This window comes from Callionymus lyra, chromosome 2 (assembly GCF_982586985.1).
Source record: "Callionymus lyra chromosome 2, fCalLyr1.hap1.1, whole genome shotgun sequence".
Classification (NCBI taxonomy): Eukaryota; Metazoa; Chordata; class Actinopteri; order Syngnathiformes; family Callionymidae; genus Callionymus; species Callionymus lyra.
Genome location: NC_141819.1, coordinates 5,080,807 through 5,100,748, shown reverse-complemented (window position 1 = coordinate 5,100,748; position 19,942 = coordinate 5,080,807). Strand labels below are relative to the sequence as shown.

General features: G+C 41.6%; 1 protein-coding gene across 1 annotated transcript in view; it reads right to left on the bottom strand.

Moving 5' to 3' along the window:
- Window positions 1-19,942, bottom strand: part of LOC148085133 (uncharacterized) — a 523,722-nt gene that overhangs the window by 432,183 nt on the left and 71,597 nt on the right. The window lies entirely within an intron of this gene.

Here is a 19,942-nt window from a genome sequence, read left to right as displayed (position 1 = left end):
TAGTTGAAATGGTGGTCGGTCACTGCTGATTTTGATGGTGTTGACAGTAGAAATGGTGGTCGGTCACTTCTGATTTTGATGGTTTTGATAGTAGAAAGGGTGGTCGGTCACTGCTGATTTTGATGGTGTTGATAGTAGAAATGGTGGTCGGTCACTGCTGAATTTGAAGGTGTTGATAGTAGAAATAATGGTCGTTCACTGCTGATTTTGATGGTGTTGATAGTAGAAATGGTGTTCGGTCACTGCTGATTTTGATGGTGTTGATAGCAGAAATGGTGGTCGGTCACTGCTGATTTTGATGGTGTTGATAGTAGAAATGGTAGTCGGTCACTGCTGATTTTGATGGTGTTGATAGTAGAAATGGTGGTCGGTCACTGCTGATTTTGATGGTGTTGATAGTAGAAATGGTGGTCGGTCACTGCTGATTTTGATGGTGTTGATAGTAGAAATGGTGGTCGGTCACTGCTGATTTTGATGGTGTTGATAGCAGAAATGATGGTCGGTCACTGCTGATTTTGATGGTGTTGATAGTAGAAATGGTGGTCGGTCACTGCTGATTTTGATGGTGTTGATAGCAGAAATGGTAGTCGGTCACTGCTGATTTTGATGGTGTTGATAGCAGAAATGGTGGTCAATCATGGTAACTGTTGATGTTATTGCTGTGACTGATGTTTGTTCTGTACTGTCCTGGTTTGTCCTTGTCTTGGATTACTGTATATTATAAATTTATATATACTTCATAAAATACTTATCTATGATTCTGAGCCTGCACCGGTCCAAAGTTCTGGCTTCCAAAGGTTCACTTCTCAGCGGATTGTTGTCTTGGCTATATTTATTTATTTAGACAAGTTAACAATATGGTCTGTGTTTTTCTTGGTAGGGGGAGCTGAGAAGTTTCTCCCAATAAACAAATCTTTGGACATCATGGAACCGTGAAGTTCAGTAATGATGATATGTTAGTTGTTACATTGAGCCCAAAATAAATTGACTGGTGTGCATGTCCACAGTGAGTGAAAGTAAGAGTAGCTGTTGCTTCTGTCTGATTCAATGAAACCCATCAGGTGTAGTCTTGAAGCAGTATAGTAAGTAAGTAAGTAATTTGTATTTATATAGCACTTTTCCAGACCAGGGTCACAAAGCGCTTAAACAATCAAAACAATATTCAATAAAGTATATATTTTAAAGATCAAGATAAAACTGACTCAAAAAAGATAAAAAAGACTCAGCACCCTAAGGATCCCAGCTGCTACAGACCTGTGGCCTTGACATCCCACCTTATGAAGGCTCTGGAGCGGCTGGTCCTTAGTTACCTGAGTCCTCTGGTGCGCTCCTCCATGGATCCGTTGCAGTTTGCCTACCAACCTGACATCGGCGTGGAGGACGCCATCATCTTCCTTCTCCACCGAGCTCTTTCTCACCTGGAGTCGCCTGGAAGCACTGTGAGGATCCTTTTCCTGGATCTAAGCAGTGCTTTCAATACCATCAGGTCAGACATCCTGAGGGACAAGCTGGAGCTGTCTGGAGCGGACACTCACCTCACGGACTGGATTGTGGACTACCTCACCAACCGTCCACAGTTCGTGAGGACCCGGGATGGTGTTTCGAGGACTGTACTGTGCAGTGTAGGGGTCCCCCAGGGAACAGTGTTAGCACCGTTCCTCTTTTCACTGTACACTGCAGACTTCCAACACCTGTCTCCCACCAGTCACCTGCAGAAGTTCTCGGACGACTCCGCCATCGTCGGCCTCATTAGGGACGGGGATGACGGGCCGTACCGGGGACTTGTCCAGGACTTTGTTGACTGGTGCCTGGAAAACCACCTTCAGATCAACTCCAGCAAAACTAAGGAGTTGATTGTGGATTTCCGGCGGTGTCCCTCCATCTCCCCCTCACCACTGAACATCCAGGGACAGGACATTGAGATTGTCACGACTTACAAGTTCCTGGGTGTTCACCTCAACAACCGCCTGGACTGGGTGGATAACACTGCTGCTCTTTATAAAAAAGGGCGGAGTAGACTCTACCTGCTCCGGAGTTTGAGGTCGTTTGGTGTCCGGGGGCCACTCCTGAAGTCATTCTATTACTCAGTAGTGGCCTCTGCCATCTTCAACCGTGTGGTCTGCTGGGGGAGCAGCATGACAGCAAAGGATAGGGCTAAACTGGACAGCCTTATTAAGAAGGCCGGTTACGTCCTAGGGCGCCCCCTGGATCCTGTGGAGGAAGTGACTGGAGGGAGGATGCGGAGCAAGCTGGGCTCCATGAGGAGGAACTTGTCTCACCCTCTCCAGCACACACTGAGGGCATTGAGGAGCTCCATCAGTGATAGGATGCTCCATCCCAGGTGTGTGAGGGAGAGGTACCGGAGGTCTTTCCTCCCTGCTGCCATCAGACTCCACAACAAGAACACACCAAGATAACTATTTAACTGCACCTCTTGTTATTTATGTAAATATGATTGTGTATATATTATATAGCGCAGATTTATCTTTTATTCTATTTAGATTTTCTTTCTCGTTTTTATTTCTGGGTGTTTTTATTTCTCTTGCTGTTGTTAAACCGAATTTCCCCTCGCGGGACTAATAAAGGTTTTCTGATTCTGATTCTGATTATTTCATTTTGTTGATTATTTATTTTGTTTTTAACGTCCTTTCATTGTTTACTTCATTTCATTTATGCTGAATGTCTTGATACATGTATATATATATATATATATATATATATTTTTTAAGATATTTGTTTATTGACTTTTTACATAAAACAACTAGTACAACTCAACAGCGTAAAGGGAATGATACACAGAAAATACAAAAAAATATGAATGAAGAAAATGTCCATCAGAAGAAGAGAAATAACATTTCTGCCGCTGTAAAAATAAAAGTATACATATATATCCACACACACTCAAACATATACAGTATATTCATAAAAAAAATGAAAAGATGTAAAGATACATACTTGTATAATTAACAGAAAAGATAAAAAGAACTAAAACAAAACAAAATAAATAAATAAATAAAAACAAAACAACAAAAGAAAGAAAAAAACAAAACATGCCTGGTCCGCACATACACACCCCCCACATCCTGTAGATAATAACATTGTCAATCTAAACAAGCATTTAAAATAAACAAGAAATAAAAGGAAAGATGTTCCTGAGGTGACAGTCAACTGTATTGTCAAAAAAACTTTTTTTTTAATCTGAAATATCTGCCTTATTCTCTGACTTGTACAGATTTTTGTAGAAGTCTCTGAACTCATTGTTTATCTTTTTATGATCAGTTGCTATTCCAGAAGGCGTTTGAATTTGAGTTATTTGTTGTGAGGCTGAAATCTGTCGTAACTGATATGCTAATAATTTACTGGCCTTATCACCATGATCGTAACAGTTGAATCTATATATATATAATAGTTCAAATTCAGTTTTTAGGGAAAGGCGCTCCTTATAGAGGTCAGGTGACGGGGAGGATGCGTAGATCAAGTCCAGCTGACTGATGCGTTTCGTTAATTCTTTAATTTTAGTGTTTTTTAATCTTCTCTCGTAGTTAGTGTATGAGATTATTTCACCTCTAATATAGGCCTTGAGAGTTTCCCATAGCAGTGAAGCTGACACTGCCGGGGTCTTGTTGACACTAAGAAAGAAATTTGTTTTGATATAGATTTAACAAAGTCGTCATTTGACAAAAGACGGTTGTTAAACATCATGGAGTGCGGCTGTTATTCATATCTACAACATGTATTGTCATAGTGACCGGAGCATGATCTGAAATAACAATTGCTTCATATGTGGTGGATTTTATCTCAGGCAGAAATCGGTTGTCAACAAGAAAATAATCTATACGTGTGAAAGTGTGGTGGACATTTGAGAAGAATGAATAGGCTTTAGCGGTGGGATTTTGATATCGCCAAGGGTCAATTACTGAAAATTGCTCCTTAAACATTTGGATAGTTTTGGCCGACCGTGAGGGTAAACAACTTCGACTAGAAGAGCGATCGAGTTTTGGGTCTAGCCAGCAATTAAAGTCTCCAAATGTAGGGAGGTGCGAAGATATGTCTGGTAAATTAGAGAATAAGGATTTAAAGAAGCCCTCGTCATCCCAGTTTGGACCATACATTGATGAGCATGACTGGAGTGTGGCACAGTTTCCCAACAACAACAAGATAACGCCCGTTTGGATCCGTGATTGTTCTTGTGCATTCAAAGGGGACTGATTTGTGCCACAGAAGAGTCACTCCCCTGGACTTGCCGTGGAATGAAGATGATAATTCTGACCAATCCAACTGCACTTCAGCTTTCTTTGGTCTGAATTTTTAAGATGAGTCTCTTGTAAATAGACAATTTTTGCTCCTAGATGTTTAAGATGGTGTAGCACCTTACTGCGCTTGATGGGATTGTGGAGGCCTTTGCAATTCCAACTACAAAATTTTAACTCACCCATAGTTTCTACTGTCCTGTTAGATGCCATTATGTCTGAAGAAAGTTATGCATAATGCTTGAAAGACAGGAAATAATAAAGATAAATAAGCACACAAAGTGGTGAAGATGCGCACTGATGGCGGACCAGGCATGAATATCAAACACAGAACAAAAACAATCCCTTAAAACAACATAACCCAAAACCCACCCTCCTTGGCAGAAGTGACCCCCAAACGAGACACGCCCAAACCCTAACAAACACACTCTCTTGGCAGCTTTCATACCCTCCACTACAAACTGCTGCTCCTAACTGGATTGTGACAATAACACAAGTAAATATTAGTCTCACACCTCTTGAACAAACAAAACTTGACGCAACAATAAATAAATATACATGTATATATATATTTATGTGATAATGATAATCTATATAAACAAGATATATTTAACACAAAAACTTTATAGACAACAACTCACTGAGAACTTCTTGTTGTCAACATTCAAATCAGAATATTTGTGATCCTGAGAACCGCCTGAAGAACAGACCAAACTTGATGCAAGAGTGCAGAGCTTCACCTCCGTGATGCTGCTCGTCTCCTAGCAACCGCGGGTGGATAGTCCGCGAAGATGAAGAATGGTTTGCCCCGGTAGAGAAGATGAAGAATGGTTTGTCCCGGTAGAGAAGATGAAGAATGGTTTGTCCCGGTAGAGAAGATGAAGAATGGTTTGCCTCGGTAGAGAAGATGAAGAATGGTTTGTCCCGGTAGAGAAGATGAAGAATGGTTTGCCCCTGAATGGTTTGCCCCGGTAGAGAAGATGAAGAATGGTTTGCCCCGGTAGAGAAGATGAAGTATGGTTTGTCCCAGTAGAGAAGATGAAGAAGGGTTTGTCCCGGAGGAGAAGATGAAGAATGGTTTGCCCCGGTAGAGAAGATGAAGAATGGTTTGTCCCGGTAGAGAAGATGAAGAATGGTTTGCCCCGGTAGAGAAGATGAAGAATGGTTTGCCCCGGTATGGTTTGTCCCGGTAGAGAAGATGAAGAATGGTTTGCCCCGGTAGAGAAGATGAAGAATGGTTTGCCCCGGTAGAGAAGATGAAGAATGGTTTGCCCCGGTAGAGAAGATGAAGAATGGTTTGTCCCGGTAGAGAAGATGAAGAATGGTTTGCCCCGGTAGAGAAGATGAAGAATGGTTTGTCCTGGTAGAGAAGATGAAGAATGGTTTGCCCCGGTATGGTTTGTCCCGGTAGAGAAGATGAAGAATGGTTTGCCCCGGTAGAGAAGATGAAGAATGGTTTGCCCCGGTAGAGAAGATGAAGAATGGTTTGCCCCGGTAGAGAAGATGAAGAGTGGTTTGCCCCGGTAGAGAAGATGAAGAATGGTTTGCCCCGGTAGAGAAGATGAAGAATGGTTTGCCCCGGTAGAGAAGAAGAAGAATGGTTTGCCCCGGTAGAGAAGATGAAGAATGGTTTGCCCCGGTAGAGAAGATGAAGAATGGTTTGCCCCGGTAGAGAAGATGAAGAATGGTTTGCCCCGGTAGAGGAGATGAAGAATGGTTTGCCCCGGTAGAGGAGACGAAGAATGGTTTGTCCCGGTAGAGAAGATGAAGAATGGTTTGTCCCGGTAGAGAAGATGAAGAATGGTTTGCCCCGGTATGGTTTGTCCCGGTAGAGAAGATGAAGAATGGTTTGTCCCGGTAGAGAAGATGAAGAATGGTTTGCCCCGGTAGAGAAGATGAAGAATGGTTTGCCCCGGTAGAGAAGATGAAGAATGGTTTGCCCCGGTATGGGTTGTCCCGGTAGAGAAGATGAAGAATGGTTTGCCCCGGTAGAGAAGACGAAGAATGGTTTGCCCCGGTAGAGAAGACGAAGAATGGTTTGCCACGGTAGAGGAGATGAAGAATGGTTTGCCCCGGTAGAGAAGATGAAGAATGGTTTGTCCCGGTAGAGAAGATGAAGAATGGTTTGCCCCGGTACAGAAGATGAAGAGTGGTTTGCCCCGGTAGAGAAGATGAAGAGTGGTTTGCCCCCGTAGAGAAGATGAAGAATGGTTTGCCCCGGTAGAGAAGATGAAGAATGGTTTGCCCCGGTAGAGAAGATGAAGAATGGTTTGTCCCGGTAGAGAAGATGAAGAATGGTTTGCCCCGGTAGAGAAGATGAAGAATAGTTTGCCCTGGTAGAGAAAATGAAGAATGGTTTGCCCCGGTAGAGAAGATGAAGAATGGTTTGCCCCGGTACAGAAGATGAAGAGTGGTTTGCCCCGGTAGAGAAGATGAAGAGTGGTTTGCCCCCGTAGAGAAGATGAAGAATGGTTTGCCCCGGTAGAGAAGATGAAGAATGGTTTGCCCCGGTAGAGAAGATGAAGAATGGTTTGTCCCGGTAGAGAAGATGAAGAATGGTTTGCCCCGGTAGAGAAGATGAAGAATGGTTTGCCCTGGTAGAGAAAATGAAGAATGGTTTGCCCCGGTAGAGAAGATGAAGAATGGTTTCCCCCGGTAGAGAAGATGAAGAATGGTTTGCCCCGGTAGAGAAGATGAAGAATGGTTTCCCCCGGTAGAGAAGATGAAGAATGGTTTCCCCCGGTAGAGAAGATGAAGAATGGTTTGCCCCGGTAGAGAAGATGAAGAATGGTTTGCCCTGGTAGAGAAGATGAAGAATGGTTTGCCCCGGTAGAGAAGATGAAGAATGGTTTGCCCCGGTATGGGTTGTCCCGGTAGAGAAGATGAAGAATGGTTTAACCCGGTAGAGAAGATGAAGAATGGTTTGCCCCGGTAGAGAAGATGAAGAATGGTTTGCCCCGGTAGAGAAGATGAAGAATGGTTTGCCCCGGTAGAGAAGATGAAGAATGGTTTGCCCCGGTAGAGAAGACGAAGAATGGTTTGCCCCGGTAGAGAAGACGAAGAATGGTTTGCCCCGGTAAAGAAGATGAAAAATGGTTTGTCCCGGTAGAGAAGATGAAGAATGGTTTGCCCCAGTAGAGAAGACGAAGAATGGTTTGCCCCGGTAGAGAAGATGAAGAATGGTTTGTCCCGGTAGAGAAGCTTGTTTGTCCCGGTAGAGAAGATGAAGAATGGTTTGCCCCGGTAGAGGAGATGAAGAATGGTTTGCCCCGGTAGAGGAGATGAAGAATGGTTTGCCCCGGTAGAGAAGATGAAGAATGGTTTGCCCCAGTAGAGAAGATGAAGAATGGTTTGTCCTGGTAGAGAAGATGAAAAATGGTTTGTCCCGGTAGAGAAGATGAAGAATGGTTTGCCCCAGTAGAGAAGATGAAGAATGGTTTGTCCTGGTAGAGAAGATGAAGAATGGTTTGCCCCAGTAGAGAAGATGAAGAATGGTTTGTCCTGGTAGAGAAGATGAAGAATGGTTTGTCCCGGTAGAGAAGATGAAGAATGGTTTGTCCCGGTAGAGAAGATGAAGAATGGTTTGTCCCGGTAGAGAAGATGAAGAATGGTTTGTCCCGGTAGAGAAGATGAAGAATGGTTTGCCCCGGTAGAGAAGAATGGTTTGTCCCGGTCCATCAGTCCCACCAGTGGGATATTATTCCTCCTCCAGTCGCTTCACCTGCGGTCAGGTGTTCACGGAGGCCTGGAGCTCCGAGGTCGTCGCCATGATCCCTAGCAGCGTGTTGTAGATCCAGGAGGGTCTGCTGGTGTTTTCTTCTCTTTCAGCGGCTCAATGCACTCGCTCACTTCTCGTTGTACTGCTGCGATCTCAGAGCGAACAGTAGCCAGTGAAGAGTTTTGAGGAAGATGTTGCTTCTAGAGAGTCCATCATGGCTGCAAAAGTTGGCTGCTAAGCGGGCGTTCATGTTAGCCTCCGGGGCTTTGCTGCGCCTGCTCTCGACGCTTCTGTTTTCTGACGAGTCCATGACATTGTGGATGAAAAAAAGTTTCAAAAATAAATTGGAAGAATCTGTTGATGTCTTGTCGCTGTTTTCTGTGGTTATAGTTCGCAAAAATATGATATAAAATGAGTCACAATTCCAGGAGCCGCAGACAAACACGCCCCTCGATTCTCATTTCTGTACAGTATGAACATGAACTCCTCAGATGAACTGACCAACTTCTAAACTCTTCTCTGAGGAACATCTCTGCGTCTGGCAGCTGATAAAAACATGTCTAAAGTCCACCATCAACACTGTTGCTGGAGCCATTCTTGCAGGTTCTGTTGTTGTAAAACATATTCTGTCGACGGTAATGGACGACCTATGATGACGAATCTGCTTTTAAGGGGAGTCCCATTTCTAAGTCCTCAGATGAACCTCATTCCTTAGTTTTGAGGATTGATCTTGAGGACTGAGGAAGACTGCTGAGGAGATGAATGTAATTGGACCTAAAGTCAGTTCAGACATAAGGACATTGGTCTGGTGCAGTTCAAGAAAAGCAAGAAAGATCATCACGCTTTTCTGGTAGAGAAATTATAGTCTGTGTTCATCACTAAATCCATATTTTGGAAATTGTGACATTCAGGGGAAAATACCTTTAAATGACTAATGTGAAATAAATACACACATACAGTGGAGAGAACAAGTATTTGATACACCCCTGGTTTTTGAAGTTTTCTCACTTAAAGCATGTAGAGTCAGTCATTTGTATCAAAGTTACTCTTCAACTGTGAGGACAGAATCTAGAACAAAAATGCAGAAAAATCAAAGTTGATGATTTTTAAACAATTCATTTCCATTTAATTGCATGACATAAGTATTTGATACATCAGACGAACAGAACTCAATATTTGCTACAGAAACCTTTGTTTGCAATTACAGAGATCAGATGGTTTCTGTAGTTCTTCAGCAGGTTTGCACCACTCCTCCATACAGACCTTCTCCAGAGCCTTCAGGTTTCAGGGCTGTCTCTGGGCAACACAGGCTTTCAGCTCTCTCCAAAGATGTTCAATAGGATTCAGGTCTGGAGACTGGCTAGGCCACTCCAGGACCTTGAGATGCTTCCTACGGAGCCACTCCTTCGTCGCCCTGGCTGTGTGTTTGGTGTCGTTGTCATGCACTGCAGGATTTTAATCCATGACGGCGGAGTGTGTTACTGATGGTTTTCTTTGAGACTGTGGTCCCAGCTCTACTCAGGTCACTGACCAGGTCCTGCCATGTAGTTCTGGGCTCATCCCTCACTGTCCTCATGATCCTTGATGCCCCACGAGGAGAGATCTTGCATGGAGCTTCCAGACCGAGGGAGATCGACCGTCGTCTTGAACTTCTTCCATTTTCTGATAATTGCACCAACAGTTGTTCTTCTCACCGAGCTGCTGGTCTATTGTCCTGTAGTCCATCCCAGCCTTGTGCAGGTCTACAGTTGGATCCCTGATGTCCTTGCACAGCTCTCTGGTCTTGGCCATTGTGGAGAGGTTGGAGTGTGTGGACAGGTGTCTTTTCTACAGGTGATGAGTTCAAACAGGTGCAGTTAAAGCAGGTAATGAGTGGAGAACAGCTTCTGAAAGAAGAACTAACAGGTCTGAGCCTAAATTCTTACTGGTTGATGGACCATCAAATACTAATGTCATGCAATACAATGGAAATTAATGATTTAAAAATCATCAACTGTGATTTTCTGCATTTTAGTTTTAGATTCTGTCCTTCAAAGTTGAACCTTTGATACAAATGACAGACTCTACATGCTTTGTAAGAGAGAAAACTTCAAAAATGTATCAAATACTTGTTCTCTCCACTGTAAATGTCTAAATCAATATCCAAATACGTGTATATTATATTTAAAAAAAGCAAACTACCTGAAACTCTTTCACCAGGTTGTCGGTTCGCTTCCAGGTCGGGAGGATGACCTTCATGTGTGGAGTGTGTATGTTCTCCTCGTGTTGTGTGGGTTTACTCCGGACACTCCGGTTTCCTCCCACAGTCCAAAAACATACAGAGGTTGATTGAGAACTTGGGGAAAATAAGTCCGTATGTGTCTTTGTGTTCCCTGAGACAGACTGGCCTCCTGTCCAGGATGTCCCCGCCTCTCGCCCCTAAACTCTGGGATAGACTCTAATCTATTTCTTCATGCTGTATTTCAGTTATTTTCCAGAATGCTTCTTTCCATCATAGTCAAATACACCCCAGGTGTGTCATTATTAGGTAATATAATATGTTTGGATGTAGAGACATTAACGGGAATACAAGTTAGAAAATATTTTAAATACTGTAAAACAGATAAATAAAGAGTATTTCCTAATTCTCTATTCTATGGAATACCATGAGTGACACAATTAGTGAATAATAAAGTGTTTGTAAATAACCACATCCAGGGGAAAAGACTATTAAATGACTATTGTGAGATAAATACATGCATAAATGTGTATTTCTGGTATTCCATACATCTAAACACGTTCTTTCTGTTTCTCTCATCGCCCCCTACTGTCCAGAGTCACAAACAACATATCTGTCCATCATTGATATCAGACAAACATTTGCTGTTTACATTACATCTTCTGTCTGTTTCTTTTTTAACGAATAAACATGTTTCCTGTCATCATACTTCAATATTCACTTTTCTTTTCAGTCATTTGTTTTACTTTGTTTCTGAGCGATTAGTTAATAATTGTCTCATGTAGTTAATCCTGCCATTAAAGCTCTTTCTTACATTTTGAACTCGTCATATTCTCTATTGTTGATTCTTCTGGGATCCGCTCTGATGCCTTCACTGCTCAGGATGTCTCCCACAAATGTCAGTTCCTTCACTCCAAGCTGTCATTTCTCCTTATTCAGCTTCAAATATGTATTTCTGTTCACTTCAAGAACGTTAACAGTCTCATGTCATGTTCAGCGCTTGTGTCGTCCATTTATTATTATTTGCGTCTCTTTCCAGGGGCTCATAGATGGTGTGTGTTGTCTTGTCAAACACCTCAGATACTGAAACTATGACAAACATCCTTTGAGTTTATATTTGCTTTATGAACTGTTGGATTTATAGTTTTATAGTGAGACGAGTGCAACACATGTGTATTTATATTACGTTTATGGAATAAAAGTGTTTCCTGTTTACATACATATAGTCATCATGTGATACTGAAAGTGTGTTTTTCAAGGAGATGCTCAGATCACATGAGGAAAACCTGCTCTTGCTGAGCTTCAATTCAAACCTGTTCAGCTTCTGGTGGATCATTTTAATATGTTATCAAAACAAGCCTATATTTTCTGACCAATTTTTCTAAATTGTCTAAAATAACTGATGAACACTCGTGTATAAAACTCATCATGTTGTCGTAAATGAACAAGAATCATCAGTGTGTAGAAAGAGAAACATGTGTGTGAATACTTTAATATCCAGACATGTAACAACAAACATTGTTGATGCGTCTCTGATGTGAACTTCTCAGTGTGTACATTTTTAGTGTAAGTACATGAGGCCCCTGATGGTCGTCCTACCAGCTCTCATGCTGTCTTCACTCTTCCTGGACAGGAAGGATTCCCCCCAGTGAGCTGGCATATCGCACACGCCTGCTGGGTCACTTCCTGGCCTGGCTTCTTGGCTGTTACGTGACTGGCTTGGTCAGATCCTGCTTCTACGCCACTGAGAGAGTCGGACGGAAGAAAACTCTCAAGTTCTATCGCTACGATGTCTGGGCTGAATTACAGAACTTGGCTTTCAGGTGAACACAAGTGAAGGAACATTGCTGATGACGTCACAACTACAGTGTCCTGTACACGAGGACCGACATGAAAGTCATTCAATTATCTCAAGATTTAAAGGCTTGAAGTCTTGAGTCTGTGCTCATTGTGTTCAATCAATCGACCACTGATCATAATCAGCAGATATCTGGGAACTGGGGTTTGTTTCAGATCAAAATAAATGACTGGCGGCTCATACTTTACCTCTTCCCACCTGCACAGGCTCTGCACAGGTGCACGGGAACAAACGACAACAAACATGTCTGCTGTGTAAAGGTTTTAAACTGTGTGTGAGAACTATGTGAAGTTCACTTGCTGCTCATGGAAACGTAAAAATACCTCGAGGAGGAAGCATTTTAAAATGATCCTGAAAGAAACTGGCAGCCAATGAAGAGTTTTAAGAATCAGAGAAATGTGAGTTCTTCTACTAGAGCGGCTCAGAATTCTCGCTGCAGAGTTTTGATTTAACTGCAGGCGAGACAGATGCTTCTTAAAATGTTGAACATGTCTGTGGGTTATTTTTCCTCTTCTTCTTTTGCTTCCTTTTTCTTCAGCCTGAAGTCTTTTATAACGTTCTCCACTCAACAACTCTAAGTCTCATGTGTTTGTGCGACTTTTAGAAATCACGTTTCTAAATGCCAGCTGGAAGAGTTGAGTGCAGACGAGGTCGCGTCCCTCCCCAGTACAAGCGTCGTCTCCCGCCTTCGCTTCGTTCCAGAGACGGGTGGAATGAGAGCGATCACTGGGGTCATGGGGGTGAAGGTCAAAACACAGGTACAAATGTGTTTCACCTCTTGTTGATCCTCACTTGCACACATGGATGTGATGTTTATTGTTGGTCTCATCCTTCATGTCCAGTTTCACAGGATCTTCACGACTTACATGCAGTCTTGCTCGCCCTCGTGCGAGAGTCTCCGTCTCTCCTCGGCTCCACAGTTTGGGGAAAGAGCGACATTCACCGAGTTCTGTCCTCCTTCCTGCCATTGAAGGACAACAGAGCCGAACCCTTTTACTTTGTTAAGGTATCTTTGCTACACCTGGAGACATTGACTTAAAACATTATTTAAAGAGATCATTGGTAGATATCCGCTTATTAACTTGTATTTTTGGTATTTAAAAATACATTTTTATTTCTAAATATATCATTTTCATTTGCAAGACTTGTAAATGAGTCTTTGTTATTGCATCTGACATGTGAATGTAATTTCACACACAGAATTTCAAGTTTTACCATTTACATTTTTTTTTAAAATGATATACAGTATATAAAAGTAAAAATGTATTTGTAAATGCCAAAATACAATTTAGAAATATTAAATCGCTCGTACAACCATTAAATATTTTCAGATCACCCTCTGTGCATGTACACATAATTATGAGACAAAAATAAGCCCATAGTTACTAAGTATATATATATCATCAGTGTTGGGAGTAAAGGTTTGCTGTAACAAAAGCGTCTTTTTACTTCTATTTTTTACGAGATGCTTTTTATATCCATACATGATAGAAAGTTAGAACTCTATGTTATTACTTTAAAAGTGAATGAAGAATGGATACGTGAGTTGAACATCTGCATCTGCCACAAAAAGGACTATCAGTGCATTTAATCTTTTATTTCTATTTGTTTTTTTCTTTTATTGTTCTTACCTTTTTGTGTGATTTGTTTAATCACAGCATCCAAACTTACACTGACCCGTACACTTGTACAAATGTTTCTCTCTTACAAAAACTTTCCCTATTAAAAAGTAAAGAAACTGGGTTGTTTTTGAAAGAAGTAACTAGTAATTGTAACTAAGTTACTATTTTAAAGTAAGTCGCCCAACACTATTCATGATGTTACATTTGAGAGAAATTATTAATTTGTTTGTAACGAGGGACAAACATTCTGACTATTTCCTGTGTGTAAATATAACATGATTATAATCAATATAACATTATTGATTTTAGTGATGTTTGTCTATTAAAACAAGGCGTGTTTAAGATGTTTTTACATGACATTTATAACCAAATATTTATGGATTTGAAAATGAGCACAAAAGAGAAAAAAAGCTTCAACATTAGATTATTTTTTAACCTTTAACTCTGTTTGTGTTTTCACCTGAACAAGGCGGTTGTTAGTGGAGGTCACGACCCTCACGAGAAGCTTCAAGAGGTCATAGGTCAAGTGCTTTCATCAGTCGAGGACATGGTTTTCAACGTACGAACTTTTGCCAAAATCTGGGCCGACTCGGAAGAAGGTCTTCGTAAGACTTTTGTGCGAGAGGTGAGTTTACTGATCACAGAAACACAATGAAGTCAGAACTACATTAAATAAACATTAAATGTTCTTTTTATTTTCGTGTTGTGTCGTTGTGTATCTGAAGCGACTCATTTGTGTTGTGGAAACAGGCGACTATCATCCACGGAGCTGCAGGAACAGCCAACATGAAGAACTTTGTTGCGTCGCTGCAGAAAAGCAAGAAAGCTCATCACACTGTTCTGGTAGAGAAGGTAAGAATGACCTTGAAAGTATTTTCTTCATCGTAGTTTTCATTTTCTCCGGCTGTTACGCTGCACCTATCTGGAAACTATACAATAAGTCTGTGTTCGTCACTTCATCTTTATTTCTTCCAGCATTTCTCCACAGACGATTGTGTGAAAGAGCAGCTGGACTTCTTCACTGGGTTGTTGTCTGGGACCATCGTTGAGTACAGGAGGAGGTTAGTGTTCATTTTTAACTTTTCTTTCTGCTCAGACAGATTCAGTATCGACGGATGTGAGAGAAGCAGACGTGGACAGAAGAATGTTCTTGTCATTGTTGGACAGATGTTGAATTTTAACCTTAAATAATACTCATTATTTTAATAAATGCTTGGTCAAGAATCACTGACGTGTTCTGAGGGGATGTTTGTAGCCTCCATGTTTTCTGGCTTGATTTTCTCATCTTTACTTTACAACCTAAGATCAGATCTTCTTTGTCCTCCAGAATGTACCGTCAAGGTCAAGGTATTCCTCGAGGCTCTGTGGTGTCTAGTCTGCTCCGCTGCCTCTACTATGGTCACATGGAGAACACGCTGTTTCAAGATCTTCCTAAAGACAAAGTGTCCGTTTGTCGTGAAGTTGACAGATGTCATTGTGTCGTGTCGCCAGCAGGGGGAGCCAGTTCCGTATAACAACCTTTCTTTCTGTGTCTGCAGATGTTTGATGAGGCTGGTCGATGATTTCCTGTTGATTACAACAGACAAATGTCGAGCAGAGTCTTTTCTAACGTGAGTTTGACTTTTTACATCAACCATTTGAGCCAAATATAAACTTCTCATCTTTTTCACCAGGACTTTGCTCTCCGGGGTGCAGGAGTACGGACTTGTCGTCGACCACCAGAACATGGTGACCAACTTCCAAACGTCACCAGGTCCCCATCCTACCATTGACGCCCTGCCCCGTCTCTGTCTCTTCCCCTGGTGTGGTTTGCTGCTGGACACTCAGTCGCTGCACGTGCACAGGGATTATTCAAGGTGTGGCTTCGACTATTTTCACTTCTACGATTCATAAAGTGTGTTTGAAGCAACATTCTGCTGAGTAACTGTGTGTGTTCAAAAAAGAGAACGAACCTGCTCAGCTCGTACATTAGTGTGTAAGGTTGAAATATATTTGTTCTCACAGTTACAGATCTTCGTCTCTGCTACAGCCCCACACTGGGCTCTGACACATCAGCAACAGAGGAGAAGAAACTGATGATCGTCCTCACAGGTGATTGTATCTCTTCATGGACGTCAAGGTTTGGAAAGATCACTTCAGACACTCTGTGTAGCTCTGTGAGGTTAAAGTTCACTTCAGACACATGTAGCTCTGTGAGGTTAAAGTTCACTTCAGACACATGTAGCTCTGTGAGGTTAAAGTTCACTTCAGACACATGTAGCTCTGTGAGGTTAAAGTTCACTTCAGACACATGTAGCTCTGTGAGGTTAAAGTTCACTTCAGACACATGTAGCTCTGAGGTTAAAGTTCACTTCAGACACATGTAACTCTGTGAGGTTAAAGTTCACTTCAGACACATGTAGCTCTGTGAGGTTAAAGTTCACTTCAGACACATGTAGCTCTGTGAGGTTAAAGTTCACTTCAGACACATGTAGCTCTGTGAGGTTAAAGTTCACTTCAGACACATGTAGCTCTGTGAGGTTAAAGTTCACTTCAGACACATGTAGCTCTGAGGTTAAAGTTCACTTCAGACACATGTAGCTCTGTGAGGTTAAAGTTCACTTCAGACACATGTAACTCTGTGAGGTTAAAGTTCACTTCAGACACATGTAGCTCTGTGAGGTTAAAGTTCACTTCAGACACATGTAGCTCTGAGGTTAAAGTTCACTTCAGACACATGTAACTCTGTGAGGTTAAAGTTCACTTCAGACACATGTAGCTCTGTGAGGTTAAAGTTCACTTCAGACACATGTAGCTCTGTGAGGTTAAAGTTCAGTTCAGGGGGATTATTTTTCACAGTAATCTGTTCTTTAGAATTATAGGTTTGCTACTGAATTTCGGTTCTTTTGTGGCTCGACTGAAATAGTAGCGATTATCAAAACTTGCTTCATATTTTTCGGCTCTGTGAGATAAAAACTTAATTCTGTGTGGATTTCTCTGAAGAAAATCTGAGGAAGACAAAGGCAGTGAACATTCATTTGTTACTTGTTAGCAAGTCTTTGTTTGAAATAGAAATGATTTGTTTCTTCACAGAACTATCTTGAAGTGGACGTTACCTAAGATGAAAAATAAAGATTTGTACTATGTGTGATGTCATTTCCTTTCTGTTAGAATTGATCTTAAAATGGAACAATTGTATCGTGAAAAGAAGAAGAATAAATAGAAGAAGAATAACAAGCTTAAAATACAGATTCTTTTTTTGAACAATCTTTTATGTCGAGGTTTCAATACCAGGTGGACCTCGTAAGAATACGAGTCAGAGGTCAAATATTGCATCAACTGTCGTAAATAATTCAACATCTTTTATCTCATCATTTAAAGGTAAATGTAAGAAATATAAACTTGTCTCAAAGAAAATATTAAAGTTTGTTTCTTTGAGTCTTAAATAATGTATGTTATGTGTTTTTTAGAATGTTTCTAACTATTAAAATTCTTATAAACATATACGCATATAAATTAATGCTAAAAGATGATCAAATATAAAGTAAGAGAATAATAAAGTATACTCTGCTTGATGCTAAGAACTTTTGTTCCTGCACACAATCAACATTCATGCAAACTGATTACTGAGACCAGCTCAACTCAGGTTAGAGTCAAATCACCGGTAGAATAAACATTTGTGTCTGTCTAGCAACCACACCTGAAGATGTGCACAAAAGGACCAACGGAGCCAGTGAGACCCCAGGTTGGAAGTGAAGACCGGAACCAACGCCCATGAGTGTGAGCTCCGCCCGTGAACATTTGAATTATTAGATTAAATGAGACAACAGGCAACTGTTCCAGCGGGACACCGCTTCATTGTCCTGCGCTGATTCGCTAGCTAAACCTAGCACTCAACCAATAGGATTGACCATTGAGCCAGACTCCCGCCTCCAGACTGAACGCTTGCACCCGCCTCTCTCTTCGTCCGACGAGGACGCCGACTCCCGACTGGGGAATACACACCAAAGGGACTCGGGGCATTGACTACACAGGACTGCCCGACGGCGCCAGACGCCCGATAATAGGTGCTGTGTCTCAAGGCCTTTAAACTTCTATTCGGTTAAAAAAGGTTTTTGCTTGTGATTTTCATTTCAAAAGTTTTTTAAGAAATAATTTAGGATATTATAACATAAGTATTCAGGCTTGACGAGGTGAGCACAAAGAGTGTGTTCATTGCGTTGGTGTTGGTAAAGTCCATTGGACTGATAAAAAATAAAAATATCAGGGTGATCTATGAGATGCCCAGACAACAGTAGCCCAAAGGACAGGTAACATAAACACGATCTTATGTGTCCTCTAGGGGAGGTTGATGTATGAATGGAATGAATGAACAGTGGACAGGATTGGTGACAATGATGTTCATCATTTGGGGATTCTTGGTACCATGTCCTGTTGTAAGAATGGGGGATGCCCCGATAACCGACACCAGAGGATATAAAAAAATCAAGTTAAGGGAATGTCCTGACCTGGATGAGTAGACAGACGTACACAAAAGATAAGTTTCATCAAACACATTCCTCTATCCGAAGAAACACACACGGATCAATACATGGGGAAAATCCCCATTTCTTTTTACCTTAATAAAATATTCATGGTCAGAGCTACTCCTGAATGAAGGTTATTTGTGTGTAGGTTGAAGAAGATGGACTGGGCTTGGGACATGGACGAAGAGGACCAACTGGAATACGAGGAGGAACAGTCGGACCCACTGAGGAGGAACAGTCAGAACGACTGAAGATGACGAGGATGGACTGGACGACTGAGCACAACGAGGGAAAGATGAATGACTACTTCAGAATGGGGCCTGAGTCTTATGTCGCACAATAAAAAAAATCATATTGCAGGCAGACTATTATAGTTTCGGTCATACATATAGCGTGTGCAGGTGCATGATAATGATGTGTTGTTTGTAAGATGATGAATATTTGATAAAAGAGGTAATTGATTAAATGTTGCTGTGGAACAACCACTAATTAAAAAAATTGTGGAGTTGTTAGATTAAAATTGTTATAAACATATACGCCATACTTAAATGAATGCTAAAAGGATAATCAAATATAAAGTAAGACAATAATAAAATATACTCATGCATACTGATTACTGAGTGGAGACCAGCTCAACTCAGGTTAGAGTCAAATCACTGGTAGAATACCACACCTGCCTGGCAACCACACCTGAAGATGTGCACAAAAGGTCAAGGACAAACTGACCCCAGGTTGGAAGTGAAGACAGGAACCAACGCATAGCGAGTGTGACCTCCGCCTGGGAACATTTGAATTATTAGATTACAGGAGACAACAGGCAAGCTCTCCCAGCGGGACACCGGGAATCAGAACTTGAAAGAACGGATGGATGTAAATAGCGCAAGCTTCCCGTAGCTCGGCGATATTCTGTTCTGGACTGTCAATTTGTTGAGTCGCAAGGACACCTGGTCGATCGTGAAGGGAAGCTTGTATTTCTTTTGCTTGGAAGTGGTAAATAGACAACCCGAACATACTCTGGATTGTTCCTTTCCTCCACAAATCGAAGTATAACACCTGGGACGGCAGTGACCGGTGTCTGTGCGCAGACTTCATGCTTGACTTTAAACAACAAAACTGAACTCAGTTTTTATACAAGCACACATCTACAATCAAAGTATTGACGTCAGAGCTAGATTATATGTACGAGAGTGGGGAGTTCTAGTGAATCCAGCTCGAGTACATGCTCTGTTGATTCAAGAGATAGAGATGCGGCTCATGTGACGTCCTTTCGTTATAGGCCCGTCCCGGGACAGTCACGTGGCGGGCCGAGGGACACCCCGACGTTCATTCGGTTCTGACAGAACATTATTCGGCTTGGAGTCGCCTGGTATTACTTCATTCCAGATGGCAGAGGGAAGTAATCAGGTGGGGCTATGCGCTCTAAACATGTTTTACATCTTTCATCTTTTTTTGTTACAAAAGAAACTTTGTTATACTTAACTTGTTATAAATATTAATTTCTCATAAATTACTCTTGTCAACTAATATGTAGTCTATAGAGAGAAGCTAGTTATCATCAAAGTCATTTACTTCTTTATTTCCTATAAATAGTCATTAAATGGGGTGTTGTTCAGAATAATCCTCATTATTATCACGTTACTAAAGGTAGAAAATAGTCACAATGAAATAGCTACACTAGCGCCATCAAGTGGCCACTAATGGGAATAGATATAGAGAGTGTGTGCGTGCATGTGTAGGTGTGTGTGTGTGAATTATTTTGGACAGAAGATGA